Genomic DNA, 13,877 nt, shown 5'->3' with positions numbered 1-13,877 from the left:
CATAAGTAATCCTCTTATGTTTTCATTCTCTTTCATCTGTTTTCTTATCACAGAATAGTCACTAAGGAGAAAATGATGGTAGCATTGCTCAGTGTCTTTTGACTGGTAGTGTTAGGAGACATCAGTATGGAAGTACCCTGAGATTCTCTCATGGTTATGTACATCTATAACTTATTTCTCTGTTTGAAGATCAGACAACAGCTTTACTCTTGACTCTGTTTGCAAGAGTGAGGAGGAATAACATTTCAAAACAAGATGCATGTGTTATCTAAGGTATTCTTTTAAATACCAGGCTCCTTTAGTCACTTTTGCTTCAGGACATAAATGTCAACAGCTGCTGCTGCTCTAGATAGATTCATTTGTTGACAAAATTTGAGATTCTGGATTCAAGAATCACCTATTTGTTCAAACTTTTTTTAAAAAATCAACTCAGTCTAAAATGTTGTCAGTGCAGTTGGAAAAAAAAAGGCAAACTTGCGTACTGTGAACTCATATTTTCTCTTAATTACATTGGTTCAAACCAAGGAAGAGGGATGAATATGATGGTGTTTTGCCTTACAATTTAAGTATAAGTAGGTTTAGGATAGAAAGCTTGTATGGTGTAGTGGTTTGAACACTGGAGTGGGAGAACAGGGTTCAAATCCTGATTCAGCCACGGAAATCCACTGGGTGATCTTGGGGAAGTCACACTCTCTCAGTCCAAGACAAAGTCCAAAGGAAACCCTCTCTGAACAGATCTTGCCAAGAAAACCCCATGATAGGTTCAGTCACATTTATGTTTTTTTTCATAGAGATTTGTATCTGTGAATCTATTCAATATCGATTCACTGATCCCATGACGTTTCAAGGCAACGAATCTCTTGGTGGCATTTGAATCCGGTTGGACGTTCCCATTCAACACTATTGTGGATCAAAATAGAGGTGCCTTCATTTCCCAAACGGTGGCTGCACAATCTGAATCAATCTGATAGCTTACTCACACTATTGGAGATGTGGATTGTTGCCGTTCTTTAAAAAAGAACCGCTAAGGGATCTGGTGCCAAATGTTTAAATGGGCTTTTCGGTTACCCCCCACAAACTGCACCGAGTAAAATCAGTGCAAGTCTGAACAACAGGGAAATAACCCGGTTTCTAAACCAAGTTATTTCATAGTGTGAATGGAGCCAAAGGGTTGCCAAAAATCAGAAATGACTTGAAGGCACACAGGTTTAGGATATGATCTATTCTGATGAAGGCCATCAACTATGAAGCCTATTGTTTAACATACCTCTTGTCATGAAGCTTCAAGGGTTATTTTGAGCTAATATGCTGCATTTGGCTTGGTGAGATACTCCTTTACTGAGTTATTTAACACCATGATTTTTTTTTAAAAAGTGTTATGGATGCCCTGTACCTTCATGATTTTTCATTATCACACCTAACACCACTTTTCACTAATTGTCCTGCAGCCACTTATCATTATAAAAATTCATCTCTATATCAGAGGAAGAGAATTTAAACATTAATAAACATTTCATTATTAGAGGGGTATGAAAAATATAATATCACAATGCAAGGAAAAGACCAACTTCTCTAAGATAATTCACAGCATTTTATTAATCTTAGGTGGGTTACAGACCGCCCATTTGGGGCGGGCTGTACCCGCCCCTTTCCCCGGTGTATCAGGGCCTCAGCGGCCAGAACGGCAGCCTCTGAGGCCCCAATCCGCCGCTTTTCAGGCTGCGGGGAAGCGGCAAAACACCGCTTCCCCGCAGCCTGAAAAGGGGTGTCCCTGGGGCTTCAAGCCCCAAGGACACCCCGCGGCAGCGGGGAGGAGGAGAAAGGGGCCGCTTGGCCCCTTTCTCCTTTGGTCCGCTGGGCGCAGCCATGTGAAGGCTGCACCCAGTGGACCAAACCAGGAAGGAGCTCTGAAACGGAGCTCCTTCCTGCTCTGCGCTAAGGGCGCACTAGGTGCCTGGCGCGGAGCGAGGATGTCACTTCTGCGCCGCCCCGTATAGAGGCGGTGCTGTCATGACGTCCTCATGGCGGCGGCCGTGTGGAATGGCCGCTGCCATTTTGTGCGTGCGGAGCGTGCACTAGGGTTAGGGGGGTGCGGAAGCACAGCCCCTTTCTAACCCTAGTGCGCGCTCCGCACGCACAAAATGGCCCGTTTGTAACGGGCCATTGTGTACACAATAATGCTTGATAAGAAATTTTAATATTGTAAATGTAGCATATTTGTTGTCTTTGAATAATAATAGCAATTTATCTCAGGAAGATAATCTCTTCTGTGTTTACTGCAAATATTCCCTACCCTTTTGTCTACCCTGGCATTTTAGAAGATTGTAGGAAAAGTAATCTTAATGGTCATCTGAGTGCCACATCTTAATTACTTATTACTGACTTGCAATTAAATAGGCCGACAAATAGTTTAGCTGCCACCACCTATATAGAATATAGAGCAGTACAACCACTTAGTAGCTTTTGTTGGAGCCCTTTCACACCACACATTATGGCATTATGATTCCATTTTAACTGCCATGGCAGTTATGCAGTCCTGGAGTTTGTAGTTTGGTCAGACAAACCATATGAGCTCTCTGGCTGAAAATTCCCCTCCGTAAACTGCAAATGTCAAGATTTTATGAGACGTTGCATTGGCAGTGAAAGTGGAATCATAGTGTTATAAACAGTATAGTGTGAAAGTGTCCTAAGGATTATCACATGAGCCTAAAAAGCAGAATTACAGTCATCCCTCCATATGTGCAGACCTGGAGTCCACAGTCTTGCTTTTCACGGGAGGGACAAGATGCTATCTTTAAAATGGGCATGCATGCCACTATTCTCTATGGGACTCGCATATGTGCAAGTAACCATTTTCGTGAGGGGAGTCTGGAATGGATCCCCCATGAGTTGGGAGGGGCGACTTTAAACAGAGGCTAGATGGCCATCTGTCGGAGATGATTTGATCTGGATTCCTGCATGGCAGGGGGTTGGACTGGATGGCCCTTGCGGTCTCTTCCAACTCTATTATTCTATGATTCTATGACTGTATAACAGGATAAAAATGTCTTTGGCAGGTAGCTATCATTGTGTACATTCTGCTGCTGTCTTCCATTCCATTATTTACTACAGTGCACCTTTTCACTGATGGACAAAATCTGTCAATAGAGTCTCAATCTCACTGCTATTTCATTACTGCCTTCATGCAATAGGTCCCTCCCACTGCAGTTCCGCTTCGCAGGCAGTCATGTTGCATGAGTGGGTATGATTCTCCCCTCTCCCTTGCAGCGATTGCAGCTGCCAACAGCTTCCTGAATCTGGCTGCTGTGTGCACATTCACACAGCAGCCACCTTCAGAAGGTGGTTGGCAGTCATGATAGTTTGTTCCCCCCCCCCCACTTACTCCTCAAGGGCGAGACTGTTGTGTGAATGTGCATGCAGCAGCCCCAAGCTTCAGTGAGTGGGCAGAGCAGCAATTACTGCTACCAACATCTTCCCAAAGCCAGCTGTTGTGTGCATAGTCACACATCAGCCAGTTTTAGGAGACAGTTGGCGGCTAAGATCAATTGTCCCCTCTCCTTCATCCTAGAAGCTGGTGGAAGTGTGTGGGGAAAAGATTATACAACCATGGATCACCAAAGTACTATTGTGGGGAAACGTGTGATGGGGAATGATGTCAGACTAATATGTTTCCATTCTTAAACTAGCATGATTGTTCCAGGAGAGCAGGCTGGTGTGTGATGAAGTCCTAAGAGGCCCAAAGCATTAGAGTCTTAGGGTATGGAGAATGTTATTCAGCAATCTCTTGAACTCAGTCACACCAGGATTACTTTAAGCAAACAGTTTGATTTATTAGCAAAACATACAAAAGACAGTAGCAGGAAAATAGACTTGGAGGAGGGAAACTCAGTGCAAACAATGAGTTTTCAAAGCAAGATGCATGTAACCAGTTTATCAAAGTGAGTGAGCACAGAGGGACCTGGCTCATCTGCCTGAAACAAGAGAAAATAAAGGATTATGAAGTTTCATTAATTTCCCTCCTCACACCTTTCCTCTTGTACTTTGAACACTGAGAACATTTTGCTTAGAGGTGATTATTGGAGCTTGTGTACCTAACATTTTAGAAATACCCATAGGGGAAAGGGTTGTGGTAATTTCTCTCTCTCTTTTAAAAAATCTAATAACTGGATTATCCAGTGGCAAGGCTATGTGAGTGCCCATCTAGGAAGATGTGAAATTTATGGGGTGAGGCAGGGGGCTGAGGAAGTAGAAGGGATGTGTTTGAAAGAGAAGGTTGTCAAAGTGTGTTGGTGTGCAAATTTATGGGAGGCTATGAGCTATGTGTCAGCAAGATGGATCCAGCTAGCACACCAGATAACATGAGGCAGAGTTCAGTCATGAGGAGTGAAAGACCATTAAGCTTACAAAATATGGTGGCAGTTCATTGTATGGGTTAGATAGTTTCTTCAGTTTCTTACAAGCAGATGTCACTCATGTAAAAAGGTTCCTCCATTACCATCTTCAATGGACATTAAAAACTGAAGATACCACCTACAGAGAGAGGTTTTCATCCCCTTATGCCATAATATTTTTCTTTTGTGAACTGATTTCAGTTTTAGTACATTTTCTCTCATTCCAAACATAAAATGTTTCTGAAGAAACCCATTTGACCCCCATAGGAGATTCTTAGCAACACTTTCCTATTATTGATTTCCAAGGCCCACTTTCTAGGCCTTGAGGGTCCTCACAATCTCAAATGGTTGTTTTTGTTACCTTTTATCTTTCCCCCATGACCCTTATTATTTCTAGTGTGTGCCTGCGTTTATGTATGTGTATCTTCACCAGTCACACTTTCCTTCCACTAGAGCAGTGAAATGAATGGCTGAAACCAATGCAGTTTCTGGAGAAGGAAAAACTCCACAAACACAATCCCTTTGTCTACCTCTTTGAATACAGTTACAGGCTGATGTTGATGATGGATTCATCAAAAGCAGAAATCAAAGCAAATACAGTAGGAAAATGTCTCTCAGAAACAAGCAAGGGCTTTGTTCAAGCACTTTCCCCCCCGACTCCAGGGAAGCAGAATAAAGGTTACCAATCGTTTTACAAAATTGTTGGGCAAATGACAAAGCACATGTTACATGCAGGAAACAACTGCTTCCCTTCTCTCCTTTTTGGAGACTTGTATAAACAACAATGCAAGAGTTACATAAGGCAAAGGGCTCTCCTTGTTATAGCATTTTTGGTGTTTATCTTATGCCAGTCACAATAAACACCAACATGACTTCCCTTGCTTTCCTTTTGAAACAGTTTATCTACTAGGAGCAGGGTAAATAGAGAAGATAATAATTTATAACTATATGAGAAACATATGTTAAAAAACACTTTAGAGAACCAACTATGGGATGTTTATAAGAACAACTTGCTCTCCAGTTTATAATACAGAAAGTGGGAGTTTTTTCACATATGATGTTTATTCACTTCATAGAAGTTTGGTTCTTATTCTTAGATGCAGTATTATTCTAGAGTCCAGGAATACTGTGCCCTTTAGCTTTGACAGCTGTCATTTTGCCAGCTGAAAGATAAGTAGTTGAGTGATCATCGCCAATGGACTGGTCATCACAGACATCCTTGGTTTCCTCATACAGAGGTCACAGTCTTGAATATCACCATCAGAAAGAGTGGGAGTCTTTGGAGGCAGTCCAAATACATTGGCTAGGTCTGATACTGAGCAATAACCAATGCAAGGGTTTTGCCTCCATTTTGGAAACTCATTTTTCTGCTGGAGATGTTGACTGGGCCATATTAAAATGCATAGTCGACCATACAATTATAAAAATATCCAGATTCAGGTTTAGGGTGACGTTCAAAACCCTGAGCTGCCCTTATTTCGAATTTTTGATTGGATTCTTACTGACTTGGTTTACAAGTCAGATTGGCCTAAAGAAGCGTGAGTTCTTACAATACAACTCCTTGGGTTTTGCTGGATGTTATCACCACTGCATTAACTTGTTCTCTGTCACTGTGCCCTTTTGGGGTGGTGGTGTTTGTAGTGATTTCTTTGATCTGTGCAAGAGCTCTTCCAAAAGCTTTTTTAAAAAGGGGCATGGGGAGTGTGGTTTGCTGAAGTAATCATATGGCTTGAAGAGCAAATTCTGAAGAGCCAAAGAGTAGAGTTTTTGTTTTCTGCTTACTTTTTCCGCTCATTTATCTCTGTTTCTCTTCTCTTGCAACTTTACCTGTTGAAGGGGTGAAGGTGACAGAACTCTCCATGGGGACAAGGAGCAGAGTGGAGGTTGCATCACCTCCTCTGGAGACAAAGCTCTCTCTCCAGCTGTGGAGGGAATATAAAATGTTTAGTGTGGAGCCTGGAATGATGTCTCAGGGGCTATAGCACTTGCATGCTACTCTTTTTTAGCTGTTGTTGGTTGGTTTAGATATTGTTCATCAATGAAGGAAAAGAAAAAAAATACTCAGAAGGGATACCCATGACTATGGATTGAGTGTTCATGGACAAATAAACTGAGCTACTGTATGCATCTGATGGAATGATACAATTGGACTCATTTAGTAATAGGTTGTGTTATATTTTTATGTAAACACTAATCCTTCAGTATAGCCAATGCCTATCTTTTGGGAGAAATTTGATTTATATGAAGATTTATCTTAAGCACTGGCTATATTCAACTTTGGCTATAATACTTCATTTTCATATAACTTTGGCATACTTCATTTTCTAGTATTTTAGTGAGTGTACATTTTTGTTTTGCTAGGCTTAACTTCTATAATTTCTGAAAAAAACTTTATATAAATACATAGGTACATGCATAACAGGCTAAACTTCCCTTTTACTGCAAGTGTTAAAATTAATTGTCTATTTTTGTAACAAAAGCAAAACAAAAGCATCAACATGTCTAATGAGAACATGTCTAGCAGGTTTTAAAAGGAGAAGTGAACATTGTTACAGATAGATACACACACACACACACACACACACAATAAAGGCATGGGTTTAACCATGATAGCTGCCAAGTGAGAAGTTCTGTAACTATGGCCCCATACAGACAGGCCAAAATAAAGCTGCTTCGGGTCACTTTGGAGGTATGCTGTTTCAATTATGCATGCGTACAAAGAGTCTGGAATCCGCACCAAAGCCACGATCCAGTCCTAAGGACTAGAGCACAGCTTTGGTGCAGCTTTCAGAATCTTAGTACATATGCATCATTAAAACAACATACCTCCAAAGTGACCTGAAGCAGCTTTATTTTGGCCTGTCTGTATCGGGCCTATCATTCAGGACTCTCACAAAACCATAATTCCCAGGTTCTTTATGAAGGCCAATGCAGCTAAGTGAATTTGAATGTGGTTCTGTGGAGGCCAGGAATGTTGCCCCAAGGATTCTGTGTTAGTGCTCACAACTGCTTCATTTTCCCAAGAGAAATCAAGACAGTATATTAACCTTTCAGAGTAAAGCTATTGCCATGCATACAGTAAAAATGGAACAATCTTTTCCCCAGATTTATTGTGCTTCTGGTGTCATACCTGCCAACACTTCACAGATGAAAACTGGGACACGTGTGGCCAAGCAACAATAGAGTGCAGTCAAGATGGCAAAAGTTTATGAATGAAGAACATACACATTACGTGAGATTGCAGCAGCTTGCTTTTACTAAGCCCACTAGGAAAGACAAGATTCCACCTCCTGCTTTCTCCTCTGATTAGTTAATTAGATTAGTTGATTTGACTGCTTTTGCACATTAAACTCAGTTTGTAGCAATTGAAGTAAACTGCGTCCAAAGGGAAAAAAGAGTGAGGAGGAAAGAGAAACTGGGATATTTTAAAAGGAAATGAAAAAGTGGGAAAACAGTGGATTAATTGAGACTGTCTTTGCTGAATCAGGGCAGATGGAGGATATGCAGCAACAGGAGTTAAAAAACCAAATCCATCATTTTCTGGGAACCACCAGACTGCATGAGATCTTTTGGGGCAGTGTCACAAAAACCACATACTGTAATAATTGTGTAATAATTAAACAGAATTCTGTATGATCAGCATAATCATTACAGGTTGGCTATTGTCGCATGTTGGTTTGGGCTATTCAGTCTTTATCAAGTCATATTTACAAAGCGGCCAGTGAAAAGTTACTTTAGCTTAAACAATATATTCAGTAGAATAAGAGATTTTTAGTACTTCCAGTTCAAACCCCTGTATTTATTGTTTGTTAATAACTGAAGAAATCAGTAATTAAAGTCCACCATTTCTAGACCTGTGATGAAACAACTTTAACAAAATGTTGTTGTCAAAAATAGATTCCATTTTATTAAAACTAGAAGATCGTGCAGGAAATAACTCTAACTCCAAATGGGAAATTATTACCAGTGCTGTGATTACTCAGGAAATTTGGCACAAGATCTTTCCTCCTATATTAACCTTAAAGGAATCCAGGCTAAACAAAACCTATAAAAACACTCAAGATACGTGCTCACAATATACTAGAAGAGGTGGTGTCTTTTATTTATAAAATCATATTGATTTTGTTTATCAGAATCTGAAACATTTTAGAATATATGCATAAAACAATAAAATAACACCATGTTCATATGAAGAAAAAATGACATAAATTGTTAAAATAATAGAAGAAATTGTTCAAATAAACCATACATTCTTGCATCACACTGATTGCCATTTATTTAAACAATAATATTATTGTGATCTAAGTAAGATTTTTGATATATGTCCTCCACTGTCCTCCACATGAACCTCAATGGATTCGAATGACAAAAAGGGAAAAGGAAACGGAATTCTACCTAAATATTAAGACAAACTTCTTTCTTTACTGTAAGGACTGTTCAGCAGTGGTATAGATTGCCTTGACAGGTAGTGGACTCTCCTACTCTGGAGGTCTATAAACACAGGTTAGATGGCTATCTTTCAGTAGTGCTGTAGTTGAGTATTCCTGGGGGTTGGACTAGGTGGCCTTTCCAACTCTATGATTCTGTGATGCCCATATGTTTTGCCAATACTGTACTCTCAAATTAGGAATCAGTATGGGCATAAACATGATTGCCTGACATATAGAATGTTCTGCTGGTTCTCCATACAGGTCTGTTCTTCTCCAGAGTTTTGAAACCTTCCAGTTGGCATATTGGATGAGGGATTCTGTTGAGTTGCATTCCATAAGGAAATTTTCCAAGCTCTGTATCCTACTCATTTTCACTGATGCTGCTTTGCAATATGGGTAACTAGTGAGCCAATCCTTTGGGTTCTCTGGTTTTTTGCATCTTTATAAATATATTAGTCTGAAAAGTTTTTGTTGTTGTTGTGAGGTGCTTCAGGTGCAATACTAGACTATTAGATTAAAATAGACATTAGACTATTATGCTATATTGATGGGTTTGTGGATGAATCTTGCTTTGTTTATGTATTCTGCAGGGTGACAGCTGTGTAGATTTTCAGCACTGTTTATAGAGTAATCTCAGGGTAGTGTACAAATGTGTTGCCAGTTACAGTCAAAGGAGAAATGAAGGGTTGCCAGAACTTCTTTATAAATAATTGCATTATTTCAGAAAATGGTTTGCATTTGCCATTTAGATATAAACCCCACATACAAAGAGTGCAGGGGAGAATTAAGAAGAAAATAACAGGCTGCTATTGTCTACTGTTACAACAAAGTTCTATTGTATAATTCAAAAGACTTTCAAGTACTGACTTCCAGATTAAAGATAAAACCCTTAAAAGCTTTCTTAACTCATATTGTTATACAGGTGAAATAAAAGCTTTAAAAATCATCTATAGAATTTTAGGATTATGAAAGAACAAGCTTTTTTCTACCCACTCCACAATCCACTGTCCATTGATAGGTCCAGGTCAATGAATAATGCCAAAAAAATGCCAGGCTTTTGCTGTCTAAGCTCTAAATATAGCAGAAACACAAAGGAAAAAGCACTAGATCATTGGTTTAAATCTGGCATAACAGAGTGGCAATTGTATTAACTGCTCCTCAGTGAACTGAATTACATTCAGTATTAGGCAAGTTGTGGAATGAAGAATTAGCAATAGAACCAAGTCTTCCAATCAATAAGCCACACTCCAAAAGTCTTTGCTACGTAACTCTTCAAATAAGAGTTGAATATCTGCTGTATCTTGAATCCATTATCTCTAGATCTGTCTTATCCAAGAAACCTCGGAATTGAGAGGCCACCACACTCCAGAATCTTGACTAATAATGGAATGTTGGAAACTGGTTGGTAATCATCTAAGTTGGTGGGGTTCAGGTTGTTTCTCATTGGGACATATCAATGGTCAAACAATATTAACCAGTAACAACAACAAGAAATGACAGAAAGTCAAATGCAGAAGGAGATCTAGAGACTCATAAACTTTTTATTGGCCTTAAGTAATGTTTAACTTCTGAATATACTTCTAAATGTCAAATAAGAAATAGAATAGTTCGATAACTAAGTGGTGGTTGTTCTTTTATGGAAAGTCTACCATTCGGCTGCATTAAAAAAAGGAACATTAAGAGCTTAGCATTAAATCCAGTTAGAATTAAATTATTAGAATTAAAGTTAGAATCAAATGTGGAATAGATGGGGACACTGTCAGATGGATCCATAATTGGTTGGAAAACTGTGCTCAAAGAGTTGTCATCAATGGCATTCAAATTGGAAGGAGGTTTTGAGTGGTGTGCCTCAGGGTTCTTTTCTAGAGCTATTACTCTTCAATATTATTGTCTATGACTGAAGGGCAAAACAAACTGTCTCTAAACATCAGCTTCCTTGTGGCTTGGGGGCATGGCATTTAGATGCCGCATGCCCCCAATACTCCCAGAAGCTGCTCATTGTCTGCTGGGAGAATCCTCATTTGCATTTGTTGAGTCTTTACCTTGCTATCTTTCAAGACTGGTAGCCAAACCTTGTTTACTTTAAGGGATTCCTCTTTCCTGTTGAAATTGTCCAGGTGTTTGTGGATTTCAATGCAGCTGTGGACAAGTCTACATAGGGACCACCAAACTCAGTTTGCAAACAAGAATCAAGGAACATGAGAGACACTGCAGACTGGGCCAGCCAGAAAAATCAGCAGTAGCAGAACATGTTACAAACCATCCTGGGCATAAAATACTGCTGGAAACACTGAAATTCTGGACCATGCCAACCACTACCATTTCAGGATGCACAGGGAAGCCACTGAAATCCACAGACACTTGGACAATTTCAACAGGAAAGAGGAAACCATTAAAGTAAACAAGGTTTGGCTACCAGTCCTGAAAGATAGCAAGATAAAGACTCAACAAATGCAAATGAGAAATCTCCCAGGGTCAGCGGTTTCCCAGCAGACAATGAGTACTATGCTGGTGAAACGTCAGGAAGAAACTCTGCTAGAACATGGCCACATAGCCTGAAAAACCCACAAAAAGCTGTGGATGCCGGCCACTAAAGCCTTCTACTTCACAATAATAAAATAATCTTCCCTTTGGGGGGATCGAGGCGGGTAACAACAGAATTTAAAACTACAATATAATAAACAACAAAAAAACCCAACCCCTATCTCACCCTCCCTAAAATACAAATCTATAAAAATAAAATAGTGGCTATTTGCAAGCCTCACAATAATACCGGAAGATGTTATTCATTGAACAGTGACAACTAATATAGGAGCATAATATGGACAGATTTTTTCATTCAGGATCTTGTCAATCTGGGTAGGCCAGCCTGAAGAGGGTCATTTTTACCACCTTCTTGAAAGCCTCAGTTGAGGGTATTTGGCAGATTTCTTTGGGCAGGTTATTCCAGATTTTATTAAAATCCATATATGGATCCTTTCTTTTGGTATGCATCAATAGTCCCACATCTGTTTTAATCATATCCCTCCCCCCATGCTTGACATCTGTGATTAAAATTCAAATATGATTAGGTTAACAGAACATCTGTTACTCTCATCACTTCATTTATTTTTTTAAATTAAAAACCTTTCTATAAAAGCATTTGACCTTGGAATTCTCCAAGACAACAGATACTAAGTTCCAGCAAGTTACACTCAAGCTACACTCAGAGTAGCAATACAACTTGATTTTAAGGGTTTACCAAAATGATTATAGAAGCTCTGAACATTTTATCCTTTGTTTGAAAAGATAATCTTTCACTGCTCTGATAATTTTTTGTTTGTCTTTACTGCAACTTGCCTAGTTCTAGAATATAATATTTGTGATGGAGGGACCATATAGAACACGAAATGTGCCATATCATAGCTGTGGTCAAAAAATGGCAAGAGTGAGACCCTCAGTCTCCAGTTCTTTCCAAAAGTTCCCATAGGGGCATCTCTCTGCCAGCTATGTAAGGGCAGTGCCTCATAATGGATGTACATTTATGGAGGGGCATCAAAGAAGCTTAACTATAAAAGACTCCTCCAAGAGACAAAAATATGCAAGATGCAAGAATATAGACTACATATAAAATTGTCATACAGCTCCCTCACTGGGAAAAAATTAAGCAGGAGAAAAATGGATAGTTATTTATGGTGAGTGTTATCTGCTGGAAACCATCCAAAGCACTTTAAAATGGGGAAAAAAACCACAAAGAAGAAAAATCCTGTGCTATATTAAAGCACAGATTGATCAAATATCATAATGCATCATTGACAGAACAACAATATCTCTTGCATTTTAAAAACGGATCCACAGAGCCAGTAAAATGGCATTTAACATATAGCTTAGGGGTGGGGCAAGAAAGCAACCCAAACTTTATTTAAATTGGAGAGGGGAATCTAGGCAAAACTCCCAGTTTTCTGGACTGGAGTTTTTACAAACTGAGTTTTTAATTGTGTAGGAATGTACTGTGGGTTTTAATTAACCTCATAAAAATCAAACTTATTTCTTATTTCTAAGGACTAAACTCTCAGAATTCTCCTTTCCTTTATTCTGTAATATTTAAATCCCAGAATACTCCATTCCTTTATTACAATATGTTGCCACCCACAGACTGGAAGAAAACCTATGACTTCCTTGTTGCTTTATCCAACTGTCTTTCCCTTCTCAGGTGCTCAGTCAAATTCTGCCTGGGAGATGCTGCATACCGAATGCAACATGAAGTAGTCAAATAGTCTCTGTGTGCATGCCAAAGAGAGATTTGACTACCCTGTTCATTGTGATTAGTTGCTGGGGTACCCAGGGGGAAAAATCCACTTACTTTAAGGTACAAGAAAGGAGGATGGGAGATCTAATGAACTGGCAGTGAGCTTCAGCTGCAGCTCAGCTTCATCTTTTCCTAAAGAATCCAAAATCAAGGGATTTTTCAGTGTACATGAGAGACAAGCTTTCCTGCCCTCAAATAAAGGATCTCCCTTGTAATAAGGGAGACTGTAGTTGGAAACCTTGAGTAAAGTGGATTTACAGTGGCACAAAAACTTCATTTCTGTGTTCTATGTAAAGAGTAATGCACTTTTAATTGTCCTTGTCCCATTTTAACCACTGAGCTCTAAATACTTGGGGACAGCTTTTTCACAGTTAAAGTGTGTGTCTGCGTGTTTGTGCATGTGCAGATGATTCAGTTCAAAGCAAACAAGTTGATATATCAATTTCAACTTGTAAACAGCTGTTTCCCCTGGTTTACATGTTCAATATCACTTTGTAGTGTGACACAATACATTGTAATACATTTCCCCATCCTGCTTATTTCTTCCCCTCCTTCCTTGCTGTACATCAATTTTCTTTTGGTCACAGTTAACAGATACTGCTTACACAATCCATCCTCCTTCTTTTCAGTGGATACCTACAGTTCAGCTGCGTCCTTTAGGGTTCATGCCACCCACTCTCTGCACTCACTCTGCCAATTGCACCAATATGTTTATTTTTCATCAAAGGGGCATAAAAACGTACAAGCACTGGTGACTAGAGGTCTCAA

This window comes from Sceloporus occidentalis, unplaced genomic scaffold (genome assembly GCF_023333645.1).
Source record: "Sceloporus occidentalis isolate IW3139 unplaced genomic scaffold, rSceOcc1.0.p SCAF_4, whole genome shotgun sequence".
NCBI classification, from domain to species: Eukaryota; Metazoa; Chordata; class Lepidosauria; order Squamata; family Phrynosomatidae; genus Sceloporus; species Sceloporus occidentalis.
Note: the sequence above shows the minus strand (reverse complement) of the source record.